Source organism: Notothenia coriiceps, unplaced genomic scaffold (genome assembly GCF_000735185.1).
Source record: "Notothenia coriiceps isolate Sejong01 unplaced genomic scaffold, NC01 NC01_scaffold00000667, whole genome shotgun sequence".
In the NCBI taxonomy this organism is placed as follows: Eukaryota; Metazoa; Chordata; class Actinopteri; order Perciformes; family Nototheniidae; genus Notothenia; species Notothenia coriiceps.
This window is the reverse complement of record NW_011333368.1, coordinates 93,028-101,395: the sequence shown is the minus strand read 5'-3', so window position 1 is coordinate 101,395 and position 8,368 is coordinate 93,028.

The window sequence follows — 8,368 nt, the reverse complement described above, 5'->3', positions numbered from 1 at the left end:
TTAAAAGAAAAATACATGGATAAAAGTTACAGTGCAGTCTAAGATATGAATAGTTCAATTAAAAGTAGCGACAAAAAGAAAAGTCTTCAGCCTGGATTTAAAAGTAGTAAGTTGCAGCGGACCTGTGGTCTCTCCTCCTCTCCTCGTCTTTCCTCCTCATCCTCACGCCGTATTCTCTTAAAATATTTTTGAATACTCATATCTGAGGAGTAATGCAGGGGAAATTAACAGTCTAACCTTAGCTAAAGTTAATCTGTGTCCTTCTAACTGGCATAGCCCGAAGAGAAAACGAATTATAATCTTTTTTATATTTAATTTAGCACACGTAACTTGCACGCAGCAAAGTTGGCCTGATTACGTTAAATACACTCTTAGTTGCCACTAACTTCAAATAATTCGAATCTCCTACCAAAGTCAGAAAACAACAACACAATAAGGAGAAAATAGTTACTTTACCTTAGTGTCCGCGTCTTCTAAATTAACGTCGTCTTCTCCGTTTCTCGTTTCCCTCCACGCGATGGCAGCACGAACAGGAGGTGTCGAGCGAGGGATCATACACTAGTTAATCGATCGCAGAGCGAACAGGGGGGGATTATTGTCCCCTAGTTAATCAACCGCAGTGCGAACAGGCACAGGAGACGTAGAGCGAGAGCTCATTGTCCATTAGTTAATCACTCGCAGATGGCGTCGCTCGCGGACGGATAAAAACAAATAAAAAAAGGTCCGAAATATACTTGGGCGGGCCTTAATATACCTGGGCGGCCCGCCCAAGTATTAACATTGTGTGGGAAACACTGCAGGTACTTGCTTTTAAGCAGAACACAGGGGAAAACAAACTTAGCGGGAGTGTTTACGTGTTCGGCGTAATGACGTACAACGGCCTCGACAATTTCTGTAGTCCTATTCAGCCATTCGGTAACAACCATCGTTTTTCAGACACGTAAACTCTTCAAAAATCCCCAGTGGGGTCACTGCTGATGTATTTAATGTCGTAGAACAAAACGTCAATTACCTCTTAAATTTGTGTCAACCACAGACCTTATTTCAAGCTATTTTCCAAAACCCTATGGAAAAAATGCATTGCTTTTTGAGGAAGGAACCGGAAGTGCCAAAAATTCTAACTTACTTCCGGGTTTTACGACGCGTCACTGCGGTTCTCTATTTCGTCCCTACTGACCGCCAGAGGTGGTGCTTTAGCACTAGATATGTCCATCGCGCGCATGCGCAGCTCGAGTAACAATAACAACGAAGTCACCTGTGACCCACGTGACACCGGCTATATCGGCCGGTGTCGTCAGAGGATCTGTTCCTTTCATCCGGGACTCATAGAACCGTAGTTACAGACGTAACTATCGTTTCCTAACATAATTACTGACACATTAAACATGGCAGGTTCATGATCTAAACCAGTTCATGATCTAAACCAGGCCTCGGGACCCAACATTTTTTAACCACTCAAATCTATTCAACAAAAAATCGTGCTGTAATATACGCTTTTCAGCATACAATATTAATTAAAGTGAAGTACAGGGCATATATCCCTTAGGCTATATCCCTTCACATAACTAAAGTATGCTTTTAAAATAAAAAGGCAGATTTGGAGCCAATCCGGCAAATTCACACGTGAAAAACGTGACATACTGAAAACCCAACCCCAGCAGGGGGTCTGGTGGGATTCTCCCTATTTTTGAAATACTAACATATAAACTACGCATAATGGTACACTCTGAGAAGAAAATAAATAAATCTATTAGTACCCGACATATTAATAATATGTTATGCCATTGTTTGTTTGTCACTTTGTTCTGACAGCTGAACTTGCTGCTCCTCACAGAGGAGATAGTCTGTGTGAATTACTTTAAATTATGGGTAAGAGTAGATAACCCCCATTGTTCTGTGACCTGTCAATCATCAAACCGGGGGTCATATTTCATTATGTGTTCATTTTTATCTGAAGTTGTACCCATGGATGTAAAGAATAGTTCTACCGCAAAGTTATTCTCCACGGGGACTTCCGGCCACAATCTTGATTCTGATTGGCCAGAAGACTCGAAAAAACATCGGCAACAATGTTTTATTGAGAAGATGATCACTACGTGACAGCAGTTTTCGTCTCCGGTACTTCCACTCCAACGCCTACTGCATGCACAGCGTTAGAACATCGGGCCTTCAAAATAAAAGTTTGACTTTTTCCAAAAAAAATAAAAATTGAAAGAATTATTATTATTATTTTTCTTCACTCACACATCTGCCACCCACTCGATACGGGGTCGCGACCCACCAGTTGAGAACCACTGATCTAATCGTTATGAGGTCACATGCACGCCTTCATCCAACACACAGGCAGCACTGATGAAGTCTGATGGACAGTATAAAGGACGCTTGAATAAACACTACTTTATGACAGGATGATAAAACTGCTCCTACATATAATGGTGGAAAGGGCCCAGCAGAGTCTTGTTTCAGCCTCTGTGTGTGAAAGGTTGTGTGTGACAGCAGGGTGTGACGCTGACTGATGTCACGTTGCATTGTTGTGATTGAAGGGAAAAGGTTATTTTAAGGAGCAGCGATGGACTGACGTAAGTTTCAGTGTGACTGAGGCCTCCCAGTGAATTACACAAAGGTGGAGGTACATCATGTGTTACTCACTACAGCAGATATGCCTCTGATAAGTCACGGTGCACTTTGAATTGTTGTATAGTGCAACCCGAGGAATATATTAAGCTGTGCTGTAATGCATAGAATTGTATTATACTCTGACATTGTGCCAAAGATTATAACATAGGGGAGAGTGGGGTAAAATGAGCCAATGTGTAGTTATGTGTTCCTCCAGGCAAGGAAACATTTGATAGAAGTCAAATGACAACAACAACCTTTACTTCAGGATGTCTTCTGTCAATCAAAATCAAAACAATACATCTATCAAGGGCCATGAAAATATGACCCCTCAAAAACGATTGGCTTAACTTGCCCCATCTAAGGGGTAAGTTGTTCCGCATCAAGGGGTACATTGATGCCACGTTTACACGGAGACGAAACGGGTTGTATCCGCTACAGTTCTCTCTCGTATGGACGGTTCGTCCACACGAGGCCGTAACGGAACCACGGAAACGGAGCCCTCAAACGATAACGGCTCCCAAGGTGGGGAGATCTGCGGACGAAACGCTCGGGGGGGCCAAACGGCTCCGTGTGTACGATCATTTCCTGATAACGATTACGCCACAGCCCCGCCTCTCCCCACCTCTGCTGCTCACCCCCGCGTCACCCGCGTCATTGCTGATTTGTTTTGCCAACAACAACAACGGCAGATCACAGTGTTGCTTTCGTGCTCCAGACGCTACTGACCATGCTACAGATGTTAGTGCAAAATCTACAGCTCCTCTACCACAACCATCAGCAACAAGTGGACATGGAGAACTACATGAACTACATCTTCGCTGCTTTCGGTGTATTTTGTGGCAGAAGTACAGCACCATTTACAGGCCCGGCATATGTACTACAGCGCCTCCAGCGGGCCGAGTGGTCTTGTGTGGACGGACACGTTTCTTGAGCCGATTCCGTGTGGACGGAAGACGTTTTTGATATCGACATCAATTAGTTTTTTTTTTTCGTCTCCGTGTAAACGTGGCGTGAGCCATCTGGGGGTAAATTGACCACTTTAAAGTTTAAACCTGAGCCTTAGTTAAAAAAAACGTTACTGATTTAAATGATAATTATATATATAATTATAGTCAGTGATAATTATTCATGATTTAAATCGTGGTGATCCTCTCATCTATCACTGTAGTTTTATTGAAGGCTGCAGCCCTTCTAAAGATGTTGCTTCAGGCACACGGCAGGAAAGATGGTAGCATGCCTTAAAATTATTCAACCAATCTAGACCTAAAAGAATATAATTCATTCTATCAAGATTCTGTATTTTTAGATTAGAATATTTATTTTAGTCATTCCTGCTAATCTTTAGCTAAATGCTTCACATGGTTTTACACCTTGCTAAATAACCAACATGTTTGATACATATTTTAGGACCTGGATACATTTGCTTTGACAACACAGTAATTATACCTGACATGTTGAAAAGCGAAATATGGTTTATTGTGAAAAAAACATATTTACCACTTTACCATGTTCTTCTCTCCATCACAGCCAAATATAAATGATGGGTGCTTCCTGAATTAATGGCCACATGACAACAAATGTGCACAGTTCCTTAGATAAAGGGGGTGGCTCATCTTACCCCCCTCTCCCTACAGGAATCAAAGCACTGGCGAACAGGTCAACGTCAGGTCAAGATAACAGTATTGTAGAATGAAGGCGACATTTACCATTCAATAAATGTTTCCATGTGTTATACATACAAGTTATATATTCTACATCTGCAAATAAAATAATCTGCAAGTTTCTTTTTACAAATCTATAACTTGAAATTTAGTTGAACGTAGCCTTCAAATGTCCTAACATCCTTGTGAAATCTAAATATTTAATAAATAAATTATTTAATGAAAATGTAGCTGGACAATATAGTCTAAATATAATCCACATTCCAATTAAGGGCAGGGTTTTCATTTTGCAATTGTTGCTACAAATTCTCATTAATGGTCGTGATAGCAGTTTCAAGATCCTTAATTTAAGTTACAATAAAAAATATTTAAATCCTAAAATACTGGGTAAATGTCCAAGTAAAAGTATGTACATGTAAATAAGGGTTCATTCACTGTAATTATACAGCATGATTACGAAATGAACACTGACAGGATGAGCAGTGTGGAATTTTACAGTTTGAGTATGACTCCCTGTACATTATCCTGCTTATCACACTACTAATTACTAAAGTTAACAGTAGTTCGACCCAAATATTGAATAAAGCTATTTCTTTTATACAATAAAATGATTTTATTTCTTCTTCTTAAAAAACATGCCTTGCTGTGGTCCGAAATGGTTGCTGTCCATGGTGTGTTACACCACACGTAGCATAATGTTGCAATAACAGAATTGAGTACTCAATAAATTAGTAAAGTAGAAAGTGGCCCATTTACCAGTCATACCACAGAGCTCCCAAAGGCCAAAATGTCAAATGTATAAATATTTTATGCAGGTTCTTTAATATGAAGTAATGCAGCATGTTTTATAAATGTACTTTTAAAGTCAAAGCAAAGTAACTAGAGGCTGTAGTGAAGTAAAAATATAAATACTCCAGTTAAGTTCCTCAAAATGGTACTTAATTCCAACCTTAACTAAGTACTCTTTGTGCATCTATAGTTACATATGCTTTTTTTTATCTACACCCGCTGAGCCCACCAGAGGAACAAAGGTGCCACTGCACTCCCGCCCACACCCCTCTGACCCCCCTTCCTCTCCCCCTCATCAGCACATTCCAACACACTGACACTGTAATGCCTCTGAAGGCTAGAAGCATGCCCCCCCCCCCAGCCTGTGCAGTAATCCCAGTGTGTCATTGTGCAGCAATGTGAGAACCCCTGACCATGAGCCTCTGTGGAAACCTGCCTGCAGAACCACAGACACAGAGAAACCCAGCAGACGGTTCCACGCTGGGGCATCAGAGAAATACCTCTTTTGGTTTCAAAAGTTACCTTAAAGCATGCACTCTGACTTATTTTTCAGTGTGTGAGATGGTCATCTGCACAACTCCCTAATCTGTGCAATAACACTGCAATGTGCAATATACAATTTGTTTGCAGTTTACTTTGCAATAATCACTGGTATGTGCAAAACATACATTTTATAATATTACATATTTTTTCAAACTTCAGGAATCATGCAATGACATGGTTAAAATAAGCCGATTAAACGTACATATTATTATTTCCAGTGACAGTTGCCATCGTCATAATGTCTGATCAGCAAGCGCTCCGGTCCCAGCTGTGTGCGTCACTCTTTAGTGTCCCTTTTTACCTTGGGTTTTGAGCTTCTAGCAGCGTTTTGTTTATGCAGCGCTTTCAGTAAACACTGCGCATGTGTTGTCAAGTTGCTGAAGATATTTACTTCATGTGCATGTGTTTCGGAACATTTTGTGTTTTTATGTTTGCATCATTTTTGAAACCGCAGCGTGTTTCTCCCTTTATATATGCAGTCTATGGTTTCTCCTAATGGAAATGTTTTGGGCCGTTGTAGCGTGTTGGCACATGTCGGCCCCCGTAGTTATATCACTCTTGCAGTAAGGCTGTAGATTTCCACAGCTGCGGGACAAATAAAGGATTTCTGATTCTGATGTATGTACAAATAAACACCAACACAATTTCCTTGTATGCTTCATGGAATAAAACCTGATTCTGATCTTTGACATTCAATAAAAAATATTCTGCCGTCTACACAATGCACCTGGCTGTTCCTGCAGGGATCTTCCAGTAAAACAACACAATCTGTGAGAAAATAGCAAAACGATGGTAAGTCCTAAACAATGAAGAATAGGTGACAACGCTTTAGTCAGATTGAAGTGTGAGAGCCATCATGTCCTATTCAGTGTTTCTGCAGATGTGACAATGAGTATTATTCCTTTGTGATCTTCCAACTGTGTGCAGTTGAGATTTAACAAGCCGTTTGTCCAGCAGCTGGCCAGGAGCAAGGTCAGAGCGGCCACCAGCGAGAAGGAACCACGCTCACAGGCTGAAAGACGTTCGCCCAAAATAGTTCTCTACTCTCCAAGAGCGGAAATCAGGGTTTGGTACTTTCTATTTTGAGCCTTCTTGTGTTCTCTGCTTTCCTTCTGACAGCCGCTGAGAGGCCCGGTGTCTCTGCCTTCCTGTGGCAGATATAAATAAAGGCTAATGAGAGGAAGTGGAACGAGAAACTCTGAAGAGGACCACTGCTGCCTGTTTGTTTTCTTATTGTGCCCTCAGACATCTTTATTGAGATATTAGCACAGCATAGAACTGTAGGAATGCTTCTCTTTATACATCTCAGGTAAGTCATCATACAAAGATTGGTATATTAATAAAGACATTTATCAAAAGTCAGATTTTGACGGTTAAATTCATCTATCAGTGGTGCAGTAAGGCCGTTACGGAGTCGCTGAATGGACAGAAAAATCACGACATGGCAGTGGTGATCTGAGCTTTTCTTTAAGAGGCATGTAGGATTTATTTATTGCAAGTAAGAAAAGACAATCATAAAAAAAAACACTGGTTAAAAAGAGAATAAGGATACTGAAGAGTGGAGCACCAGGCGAGGGGAACACAGAAAAACATGTTTAGTGACACGTAGACAAAAACAAATGGCACAGTGGTGTTACAAATCCTCCCACAGGTAGACACATTTGATAAGAACTTTTTTTTATAGAAAGTACTCCGGGAGGAGAGCTCTTCATAATACAAGGCAAACATAAGTAAGGCTTAAAAGTGTAAGAAATTCTAAATTTTTCTGTCACATGTCACCCAGAGAATCACAACGTGTTAGTTTGAACACTTGCACCGCCACACGTTTCAAATTCAAGAGCAGAATTGGGAGAGTGGTTGTTGTCATTAATGCACACTACGAATGGACCTGTACCTTTACAACACTTGTGCCAAAAGCACTTTAGGATAGCACATTCGCTCCACATTGAATTTTAGCGTAGCTCACAGTGCTGCGCGTCCCAAAAATATGGTACCACAGAAAGTTATCTAGCAGGAACAGCTACAAATAGCCTCATTCAAACGCCTGCTGTACAGTGGTGCAGTGATGACCTGTTTTTGAAGGCTGACCCGGAAGTTAGCATCGCAAAGCGCTGCCTTCACAAGAAGCAATGGGATTGTTCCTTTAGATTTAGCTATAATGCAGAAAATAAGCTCTGTGGCACCTTTATGATACTAACACACTGTTCAGCAGGCTCATTTCCACATATTGACACTGCTTTGTGATTATTGAAGTGTCAATTCTATCACCTAAAGCTAATGCTAGGCTATAATTAAACTACATCACAATGGTCAACCCAGTCTCACGGCATTTCGTGTAATAGTCACGTAATAAATTAAATGTAATTGATTCGTGTTCACCAACACGATTTTCCCTTCTTTTTTTTTCGTGTCACACAGAACGATTTTAAAAGCAATGTATTTCTATTGGTAGTGTGTTTCGTGCCTGCAGCACGTCTTTTTGTCCGGTCGGGTCTTGGAAGACCGGAAGCTGTGTGGTTTATAAACACAACTCCTCCTCTAGTTTGTTTGTGCTAAGGCGTAAAAAAAGCACAGGTTGTGTCTTGCTAAATTTTCGTTACTTTATTATTGTTTAACCTTCCTTTTTCTTAAATTTGTGTATGTCCTAAAGTCATAGCAGTCGGAATCGGGGTAAATAAAAGGGCGCCTGCCGTTTTCTTTGTCTTTAATATGCTTAATTTTTACTCTTTGTATTAACACCCGAACTATACCCATTG